Below are 12,076 nucleotides of genomic sequence, written 5' to 3' on the forward strand. Positions count from 1 at the left end.
GTTTACCTGCCTCTTACTACTCAGCAACAACCATGTTGATTGATCACTTCTAAGTCTTCCTGAATGCTTTATTTTCACATTAGCTCCTCCTCTCAGTTCTCTCTAGTCCTTTGTTGTTCTTAAACCAATGGAAAGCCTGGATGATCTTTTGAGCCCATTGTGGCAAATTAACTGCTGCTTTGTGTGGTTGGAGATGTTCTCTCTTAGTTTAAGAAGTGGTCCGTATGGTTAAAAACTCCTCAGAGAATTTACAGACAGTTATCTATACAGACAGTTGCACATGGTTCCTCTCAAAACTATCATCATAAACCAAACTATTATGAAAGGCAAGTTTGTAGAGTGTTTCCTGATTACAGATTTTTTTTTTTTATTCTATGGTCTTTTTGGGGGAAACCCTGAAACATTAATTGTGAATTCCTGTAATGAAACACACACTGAGCTGAAATGAGAGCTGAACAGACTTAGAATTAGATTGAACACTGGTCAACACTGAATACAAACTTAATAATACAAACTTTAGCATTTCTGAACTGTTCTAAAGAGTCAGGCAATTTGTGTTTCTCAAAACACTAGCTGATGGGCTCATACAGAGCTTCACTAATGTTGGCTTCAGGGCCACATAGTGGGGCTTAGTACCTGAGTGATGCCATGCGGCCAGCTGATTTATAGTCTTGCAGGATGAAGCATGTCTCCTGTGTCCCCTATTCTTTAACTTCCACTGATAATATGGACTCCTTTACCACCACTGATGATCACTTCCCTCTATAATATTTGGTTGGAGAGAGAAAGCCTGAGGTAGTTAGCTAGCATGTGCCACTTTGCAGTCGTATGTAATTCATGCCAAGCCACTCTGAGGTGATTTCATGCTTTTTTCTGTTGCAAGGTTCTGGCTTGAGGTTAAACCGTCTGGACTGTAGAGTCAGTCAGGCTTCTGTTGAGAAATAGGAGCCAGGATCGGCCAGATCATAACATTTACCTCAAAGCTTTTTTCACATAGACTCTCCATCTTCTCTAGTTTACAGTATAACATTTGAAAATAAATGTGCTTTTACAGATGTGTTCATACATAAACTACATGCTTGTCATGGTTTACCACTTATATACAGATCTAATGAATTAATGAATCATAAAATTAATAATTTTAAGCTTATGGTGATTGATCATTATTTGTTTATGGTTAGAACCGTGATTGCTGAAGGAAAGCAATCAGTAGCTAGCTCTGGGACAAATAATCTCTTCTTATTTGAGACTAATGCATGTGTAAATGGTTCATGAGAAAATAAACACAAGACACTAAACAATGGACAGTAAGGGAGGAAGGCCAGACAAGAATTAGGATGAAGGCTCATATCAATGGGCTAGCAGTGTGCGTGTGTGTGTGTGTGTGTGCTAGTCAAACAACTGATGGATATAAAATTTTAGCCCTCCCATCTAATATCACCACCAGCCGTCAATGATAATAAAGCTTATTTGTTTCAATAAGACGTATTTTTTAACTCCATCAGTCTTTCAACTCTCTCCTAAAACTTAACTCTCTCCTGGTATAAGCTCCAAACTCATGGGAACACGTGTACCTATTATCGGTCCCATAAATTCTTCTCCTGATTTTTGACAAGACCCGTTAGCACCCTCTCCTGTTTTCCTACTGCTCCTCATTCTTCTGTAAGGTCTATAACAATGTTATAATATAGTCTCTGGGAACAGGCTGATTTGACTCAGCTTTTCAAGCTGTTTAGCTACAAGAAGTCATTCCATTCCACTACATGAATCCTTTCAATGCTTGCCATTGTCCAGAGCTGTATTATTTTATACAGCCAAAAGCAAATCCATAGCTTTAGTTCTCCGTATGAGAGTCAGAAGTAGCAGACAATTACTAATGAATGAGTTTTGCCATTATTTGATAAGAATACACTATATAATTGATTAAGTGTGTGTTTTCCATAGAACATTTTACTTAGGTAAATATTCTTTGTGCAGGGCAAGTGTGGCTGGGCAAAAACTTTGCACAAACATTGGGCATAGCCAGTACAACAATTTGGAATGTCCTGAAGAAGAAAGAAACCACTGGTGTATTGAGCAACGGACACTGAATGGGTCGGCCAAGGAAAACAACTACAGCTGATGACAAACATTGTGAGAGCTGTGAAGAAAAAGCCAAAAACAACAGTCAGTGACCACCAACAACCACCACAGAGCAGAAAAAAACCTGGAAAAGCATCACAAAAGAAGAAACCAACAATTCAGTGAAATCAATGAGTCAGAGGCTTGATGCAGTTATTGCAAGTGAGGGATTTGCAACCAAATATTTACTTTTTTACTTTAATTTACTTCAAGGCTTATCTATTCCTATACTTTTGCTCACCTAAAAATTGGGTGGTCTGATACAAAATGTTTCATGTTGTTTAAAATATTTAGCTGTAAATACGAGGAAAGAAAGGCTGAAATCCTAAACTCTTGTCTCGTATATATCTTTGAATCTCAAACCCAAATGTCAAACAAATGAATTGGCCTTGTCGTTCCACTAGTTTCAGAGGGGACTGTAATTAGAGCAACAATGAAAAGGTGTACCAACAGAGCAGCTGTTACCTCATGCAAACATCACAAGGATGTGTACATTGCATCATTAACATTTAATATGCTGCATATAAATACATCTCCAAAAAAGCACTTGCTGAATTGGATCAAAGAATGAAAACTTGTTTACCACAAAAACAAATGTATTGTTCATAATTTGGGAATGGCATGTTCTTCCTGTGTATGTGTAGGCTTCCACCAGGTTCTCGGGTTACCTTCAACCGCCCCAAAAAGTGGTGTATAGTAGGTGGATTGGCTACACTACTTTGCCGCTTAGGTGTGAATGAGTGCGATAGGCTGGTGTCCATTCAGTGTGTAAAAGTAGGTGACCACCACATGCCCAATGTTACCAGGTTATGCTCCGGACCCACCACGATCCTGACCAGGATCAAATGGTTACTAAAGATAAATGATTCAATTCAATTTTGTTTGTTTGGCACTTTTAACAATGGACGTTGTTACAAAGCAGCTTCACAGATCTGGATATAAAAATTTATTTAAAATTGATCCCTAATGAACAAGTCAGAAGCCACAGTGGCAAGGAAAAAGTCCCTGAGGCAACAAAATGAAGAAACCTTGAGAGGAAAAAGACTCAAAACAAAACCCATCCTCTTCTGGGTGACACCGGATAGTGTGATTATAGATCACATCACTTTAACTGTATACAACAAAGTCAAGCAGTGCTAAGTGTGTTAAAAGGAACTTGAGTATGAGCATCATTTAACTTTTAGTTTCTTCTATCAAACTGAAGTTATCAACTGTTCAATAATGGAGACTTAAGTGTAAACTGTTCTTAGCAATAGCTGTCTTAAGGTTATCCAAGAAAGAACATCTTCAAAACATCAAAGAATGAGTGATGAGAATAAAATGTTCATCTAAATTCTACTCCATTAAATGCCTATATATATACAGTGGGTTGGCCCCCCGACCAGGATGCCCCCTGCCTTATACCCAAAGTCCCCTGGGATAGTCTCCAGGCTTCCCAGAACTCTGTGTAGAATATGTAGTGTGGGGGGTGGTGTGTGTGTGTGTGTGTGTGTGTGTGTGTGTGTTATATATATATATATATATATATATATATATATATATATATATATATATATATATATATATATATATATATATATATATATATATATGCTAAGAAGGCTGTGAAAATTGTCTTTATTGTTTAACCTTTTGATCTTTTGTTAAAAAAAAACTTCACAAAAATTATCTGCTGTCATGGATATCAAACAATTGCAAACAGAACACAGGTTTATCAAAAAAAAAAAACTTTGGTAAATATAGGTGTGCAAGAATTATTGGTACCCTTTTAGTCAATATGTTGTGTTACATCCCATTGTCAAGACAACAGCTCTGAGTCTTCTCCTATAATGCTGATGAGGTTGGAGAATACATGGAAAGGGATCTGAGACTATTTCTCCATACAGAATCTCTCCACATCCTTCAAATTTCAAGGTCCACGCTGGTGGACTCTCCTCTTCAGTTCACCCCACAGGTTTTCTATGGGTTTCACGTCAGGGGACTGGGATGGCCATGGCAGGACTTTGATTTTGTGGTAAATAAAATATTTTTGTGTTGATTTTGATGCATGTTTTGTATCATTGTCGTTTTGGATCATTGTCCTGCTGGAAGATCCAACCACAGCCCATTTTAAGTTTTCTGTTTTACGAGTCTACTGACATGGACAACCAAGTTCTGATCACGCCTGAAATTGACGTCACAACCAACCAGGTTCTGCTCACGCCTGAAGCCGATGTCACGACCAACCAGGTTCTGCTCATTCCTGAAGCCGACGTCACGACCAACCAAGATTTGCTTCCCCAAATCTGCTGACATGGACAAGCGAGTTCTAATCACGCCCGAGTCTGCTGACACAGACAAGCAAGTTCTGATCACGCCCGAGTCTGCTGACACAGACAAGCAAGTTCTGATCACGCCCGAGTCTGCTGACACAGACAACCAATTTCTGCCCATGCGCGAGATTGATGACACGGACAACCAAGTTCTGATCACGCCTGAGTCTGCTGACATGGACAACCAAGTTCTGATCATGCCCGAGTCTGTTGACACGGACAACCAAGTTCTGCTTACACCTGAGTCTGGTGACACAGCCAACTGAATTCAGCCGGCTGAGTTGATGAAGAACAACACTCAGCCTCTCTGCTCTGTCGAGGACGTCGCTCCACACCAAGTCAAGCCCCCGTCTAAAGCTGATGACACAACTTCCCAAGCCTGGGTCTCACCTAATGATCCCGGCGAACCAGCCCCAACCTCATGTCTGCTCCTTGGCTCCTTGAGGAACCTGCTACTTGTTGGATAATGCCTGCATTGGAAGCTGAGGGGCTGTGTGAATATTTTGCCCAGAGGGCCAGGACCACCGGGGGAGGGAGTGTATTTTGGCGCTTTGGGAGAAGTGCTCTTGGGGGGGTTCTGTCATATCACAGCAAACCAGTGACTACATTTCCCTACAAACATGGCTGCCATGGACCGCAATTCCCAAAACACTCATTCATTCTAATCATGCACACCGGCATCCAATCTCACACACAATCACACCACAGTTAAAAGCACTTTCGAGGCATTCACTCTTTGCGAAGTATTGAGTATTGAGTGTATTCACCCTGCCAAGCCTTTGTTCGTGTTGCGTTTCATGGTTTTTGATCTTGTTTCTTGTTTCTTATTCTTGATTCTTGCCTTGCCTAGTTTATGCCTTTTTGCCCATTGCCTGTTTTTGACCACGCTATTGTCTCATGATTTGGATTTATCTGCCTGCCTCTCTTAATTAAAAGCTCTTATCTGCAATTGCATCCATCCTAGTCTCCATTACGTCCCTATCGTGACACCTTCACATCCATAAAATTATAATCAGGTGTTCAAGATTGGGTGTCAGTGATTAGAACCTGCTTAGGGAGTGCAGGTTTCACTATTGTCTCATTTATACCCCTCTCATATCTAGTGTCTGGTTTTCCCTTTGCTATTGAGGTGTGTGGTGTCGTCATGCCTTCAGAAAAAAGGCATTGGTTGTGGATGCCTATGAGTCTGGCAAGGGATTTAAAAAGATCTCCAAATTATTTGAAATACATCATTCCACTTTAAGGAAGATAATCTACAAATGGTGTAGATTTCAAACAACTGCCAATTTGTCCAGGACAAACCACAAAATTTCATCACAGGTTCTGCTAGTAAGTCTTGTAACTGTTGGTGTCAAAGTGCATGCTTCTACTATCAGAAAGAGATTTGACCTGCACAAATTTGACCTGCATGGGAGTCATGCCATGAAAAAGCCTTTGCAGGACTACAGTTCGACTCCACTAATTACTATTTACAGACCCCCAGGGCCATATTCTGAATTCCATTGTGAATTTGCCAATTTCATCTCTAACCTGGTTGTCTCATTAGACATGTTTCATTAATTGCTGCAGATTTTAATATTCATATTGATAACCCAGAAGACCCTCTGCGAACAGCAGTTGTGTCCATTGTAGATTCAGTAGGGGTCAATAAGATCATAATAGGACCCACTCATAATGGTGGTCACACTCTTGATCTAATATTAACATTCGAATTAAATATGAAAATATAGTCACATTTCCACAGTCTGAAGCTATCTCAGATCATTATCTCATCTCATTTAAAATGTGTCTTAATCATATTTGTGTCAGCATTGGGAAGAAAGAAAGTGACAAAGGCAACGACGGAAGGTTAACCAGACTTTTAATTACCTGTACTCAAACAGCATGGGAATTATCATACGTGAGAAAGTTGGAATGCAGTCAAACACAAAAAGGTAAACACTCTGTAGCATCACAAATAAAGTAGAAAAAGAAAAGTAGTGCAACCACTAGTTGCAGCTAAACAATCACTTTCCATAGTTATACATGATCTTGCTGTATGGGAGATAAGACTAATAAAAAGTCAATGAGAATAAATGAGAAATGCTTCCAGAACATTCCCACGCACTCTCTCTAATACTTGTGGAAGGATACATACAATATATGAGAGAAATGTCTTAAAGGCACATTACCCTTATAATTGGTAGGCAGTGGTTACACTCAGTGACCCCTACAACAGCAGCAGGATATCCAAGGATTCTTAAAGAAGAAACCATGTCAGAGGCAGACAGATGCAGTACAGTGCAGGCCAGAGCTAAACTTCCACCAGGCAGGTGGAAACAAACTAGCAGCCATGGGCCTGCCAGCACAGGTCAGAGCCAGCCTGAGTGGGCCAATGAGGGCTACACCAGCAGCCATCTATATGTAGCAACAGGTGAAAGTCAGAACATGAGCATTTTATGAGTTTTCGTCCTTTCACGTTCACAACCAGTTCACAAATTAGTTTAAGACACATAGTTTAAGACACATCATCTTTAGAAGAGGCTTCTTAGCAGTGTGCAAAAAAGCAGAGCTCTTTCCAGGTGAATCCCCAAAGTGCCACAAACCATGAGAAATAGTAATAGCAGAATACAGATGCTTGGAAAATACTTGAAGATCCGCCTACATTTACTAGACCATCCAAACCACCTGCAGCTACACTTATGGCACAGACAAAATGTTCAAGCTGCACCGGAGTTTAAATAATTTATTAAAGTCTTAGCTAATTCTGGTTGCTCCCCCCCCCCCCACATACCTCACAACTCCCCTGCCTTTGAAAAAACTGAGACGATGTGTATAGTCAGGAATATCATGCATTATTGAGAAGGTATGAGGGACAGTCTACTGAAATTCCATCTGGCCGCAGCAAACCTGAAATCAAACTAGCTTCTATATGCAGCAAACACAATATTAACTACACATTATTTACTTACTGGCCAACAATCACTGGGGCTCTTCTGTATGATTGACAACCTCAAATTTGGCTGAAAAGTCATTTTTGGAACTGGTTTTACAGTCAAAGATAAGCCTTATCCTAAACAATGTAATTCACTGGTAATGGTGTAAGGCAAATTAAGCTAAGGCTTAACCTCGGTCCAGAAATTTACCCAGAGTTAGCAAACACTCAATTTTATGAGAAACATAAAAAAAAAGACCTCAACATACTGACTGTGTATATGGATAAAAGGATTCCACAAGAGGTGACAGTCATGTGAGAAATGTACAGTGCCCACTAATATTGGCGCCCTTGGTAAATATGAGCAAAAAGGCTGTGAAAAATTGTCTATATTGTTTAACCTTTTGTTCTTTTGGTTAAAAAAAATCACAAAAATACTCTGCTCTCATCGATATCAAACAATTGCAAACAAAACACAGGTTTATCAATATATATATATATATATATTATCCTTATTAAATATAGATGTGCAACAATTACTGGTACCCTTTTAGTTAACACTTTGTGCTATCTCCCTTTGCCCAAATAACAGTTCTGAGTCTTCTCTTATAATGCCTGATGAGGTTGGAGAATATATGGCAAGGGATTTGAGACCATTCTGCCATACATGATCTCTCCAATTTCGAGGTCCATGCTGGTGGACTCTCCTCTTCAGTTCACCCCACAGGTTTTCTATGGGTTTCAAGTCAGGGGATTGGGATGGCCATGGCAGGACCTTGATTTTGTGGTCGGTAAACCATTTTTGTGTTGATTTTGATGTATGTTTGGATCAGCGTCCTGCTGGAAGGTCCAACCACGGCCCAATTTAAGCATTCTGGCAGAGGCAGTCTGTCACGTAATGAGGGTTAGGATCGATGCAATTGCAGTTAAGAGCTTTAATGAGGAGTATAATATCCAGAGGGCAAGGGAAAAGACAAACAAAGGCAGGCAGTGGTCACACGATCAGGCAACAGTACAAAACAGCAAGGCAGAGAATCAAGGTCAAAGGCGTAAACAAATTCAAAAACCAAGCTAACAAACACTAGATCAAGGCTTGGTACACAACAGTGAAAAGATCAACTGAGCCTAATACTTTGCAATGGCTGTGTGTATGAGAGTCTCTTAAGTAGTGTGGTGTAGTTGGTAGTAGGTGTGTTTATTGGAACTCTGGAGATGGTGTATGTGTCTGTGTGTGTGCTTGGGAGTTGTAGTCATCTTTGGCCATATTTGTAGTTTGTGGTGCATTCTGGGAAATGGAGTCACTGGTTTGCCGTGACATGACAGACCCCCATAGGGAAGCAAAGCTGAGCGGCATCCTCAGTCGAGCAGGAGGCTGAGCGTCATTCTCCATCAACTCTGCAGGCTGAACTTGGTTGGCTGAGTCAGCAGACTCAGGTAAAACCAGAGCTTGGTTGGTCATGACATCCACCTCAGGCATTAGCATAACTTGGATGGTCGTGACATCAGTCCCAGGCATAAGCACAACTTGGTGGGTTGTGATGTTGACCTCAGATATGTACCTGGTTTGGGAGGCCATCTAGTTGGCTGTCGACTGGAACTTGACTTGGAGGTTGCCTGGTTGCCCTCATGCTGGAGCTCTGGAGATGAGACCACCTTGTGGGTCTCATGCTGGAGTGCTGGGGAGGAGGCCACCATGTTGACCTCTGGCTGTGGCTCTGGGGATGAAGTCACCTTGTTGACCTCTGGCAGGAACTTTGCAGGTGAGACTGCCTCTTGGGTCTTAGGCTAGAGCTCTGGAGCCAAGGTTGCCACGTTGACCTCCAGCTGGAGCTCTGCAGGTGAGATTGCTTCTTGAGTCTCAGGCTGGAGCTCTGGAGCCGAGATCACCATGTTAAAAAGCCTCTGCCATATTTAACCATGGGCATGAGGTACTTTTCCATATGGCTACCTCTCTGTGTGTGCCAAAACTACCTCTGGTGTTTATTGCAAAAAAGCACTATTTTGGTTTCATCTGACCATAGAACCTGATCCTATTTGAAGTTCCTATAGTGTTTGGCAAACTGAAGATGATTGATTTTGTTTTTGGATGACAGTAGAGGCTTTTTTCTTGAAACCCTTCCAATCAACTTCTGGGCATGTAGGTGAATTCGGATTGTAGTTTTGGAGACTTTCTGATGCAAACACGCAACTAACTTCTGCAATTCTCCAGCTGTGATCCTTGGAGATTTTTTTGGCCACTCAAACCATCCTCTTCACAGTGCGTTGAGACAATATAGACACTCGTCCAATTCCAGGTTGATTCATAACATTTCCAGTTGACTGGAACTTCTTTAATTATTGCCCTGATGGTGGAAATGGGCATTTAAAAATGCTTGTGCTATTTTCTTATAGCCACTTCCCATTTTGTCAAGCTCAGCAACCTTTTGCCGCACATCACAGCTATATTTCTTGGTCTTACCCATTGTTATGAATGACTAAGGGAATTTGGCCTATGTGTTACTTCATATTTATACCCCTGTGAAACAGGAAGTCATGGTTGAACAAGTTCCTCTTCCTAGTGAACCAGGAGTACTAAAAAATGTAAAATATCAATGGGAATATACTTCAAATATATTATTCTAATATGAATTCATAGGGGTGCCAATAATTGTTGCACACCTATATTTAACTACGTGTTAAAAAAAATAAAATAAACCTGTGTGTTTGCAATTTGATATCCATGAGAGCAGAGTATTTTTGTGAATTTTTTAAATAAAAGATCAAAAGGTTAAACAATAAAGACAAATTTTCATAGCCTTCTTTGCTCATATTTACCAAGGGTGCCAATATTAGTAGAGGGCACTGTATTATAATGTATAAACTAGTAGTCAAGGTTGCTATCAAGTTAGCTTACATTTAGCCAAAGATTGTATTGTGTAAACTATTAGCCAAAGTTACTAATAAGTTAGCTATCATATTATATATAAAAATTATATTAGTACTGTGAAAAAGTATTTCACAGTAGAAAAATAGATTTCTTCTGTTTTCTGTAGATATTATAGTAAATAGTTTTAGATCTTCAAACAAAATACAGCATTAAACAAAGGCAAAGTGAGTAAACACACAACACACAATATAATTTTTTTTTTTGAAGCAAAAACGATTATCCAACACCTTTCACCCATGTGAAAAACTAATTACCCCCTTAAACTTAAAATCTGGTTGTGTCATCTTTAGCAGCAATAACTGCAAATAACACTTAAATAACTGGAGATCAGTCTTTCAGTAATGTCTAGGACTAGGATTTACTCCTATGCTTTGGATCATTGTATTGCTGCATAATCCAGTTGCGCAGAGAGTTTTCACAGAGACACAGTTGGTATTAGATAACTTTTTTGCTTCAAGAAGTAACTATCATTTAAAAACTGTATTTTGTTTTCACTCAGGTTGCCTTTATTTTATCTTAGATTTTGTTTTAATATCTGAAACAATTTAGTATAAGTTATACACAGAAACAGAAGAAAGCAAATACTTTTTCACATCACTGTACATTATCCTGGTCAGGGTCCCAGTGGATCTGAGGTCCGGGAATGTACCTGGGATGGGACACCAATCCATTACACGGCACTATGCACACACTCATTTGCAGTTTAACATAACCAGTCCAATTACTGGCATGTTTATGGGAGGTGGGAGGAAACTGGAGAACCTGGAGGTAACCCATGCATACTCACCTGCATAATTGCTGCACCACAGTGCTGTCCTTGTTTCTTAAAGCTAGGGATATATACTAATTAAGTTGGCAATTATAATGGATAACTTTATGATTGACCCAGCACGTCATTATGAATTTTGCGTGGAATCAATATGGTCCTCTGTACATTACAAAAATTACCACTAGTGTTTTAGTAAATAATGTCAACTTTTTAATTTTGAGAGGTATTCTTTAACAAAAACTTTAAACTTTAACAAAACTGTTCTAGACTTTTCAAACTCACTCACTTTCAGTAACTGCTTTATCCTGGTCAGGATCACGGTGAATCCAGAGCCTATTTCAGGAACACTGAGCATGAGCCAGGAATGGAAGAGAGGTGTGATGAATTCAAAGAAACAAGAGGAAACCCATGTCGGCACCAGGAAAACATGCGCAGAAACTCTGCACAGACAGCAACCCTAGTTCAGGATTGAACCCAGAAACCTGGAATTGTGAGGCAGCAATGCGACCACTTTTTTTTCAAATGTTATTGTTGTTTTTTTTTTAAATAAAAAAAAAAAACATTTTATGGTAAGGGAACCCAGTGCACATTCTGATTTTATTCATACAAAAAGAATGCTCCCTTTCCTCTGAAGCACAGCATATACTACATCTCGCAGTGTGTGGAGAATCACAGGTTAAGGAAGAGAGGTGATTTGTAATTTAGTGGGAGGATGAGCCAGGGTATACTGTCTGAGCAAATTCCATACTAGTGAAGCACATCCCTTGTTAAAGCAGTCTCAGCCATGCAAAACTCTACAATCTTACACAAAGCCCTGGACACATCTGCTCTGGCAGACCCATGGGCCAGGGAGGGAGGGAATGAAGGAGGGAGGAGATGACTGGAAAATGTGAGTCGTTTGAAAAACAAAATGTTGTGGGAGTTGGTTGTATTAAGGAGTTTGGACAAGCGAGAGGAGATAGGGCAGGAAAGAGCTGACTGAGGGGGTGCAGACTGGAAGATCAGGGAATGCTTTGAGCCTTATCAATGTGCTG

This window comes from Ictalurus furcatus, chromosome 4, assembly GCF_023375685.1.
Source record: "Ictalurus furcatus strain D&B chromosome 4, Billie_1.0, whole genome shotgun sequence".
NCBI classification, from domain to species: domain Eukaryota; kingdom Metazoa; phylum Chordata; class Actinopteri; order Siluriformes; family Ictaluridae; genus Ictalurus; species Ictalurus furcatus.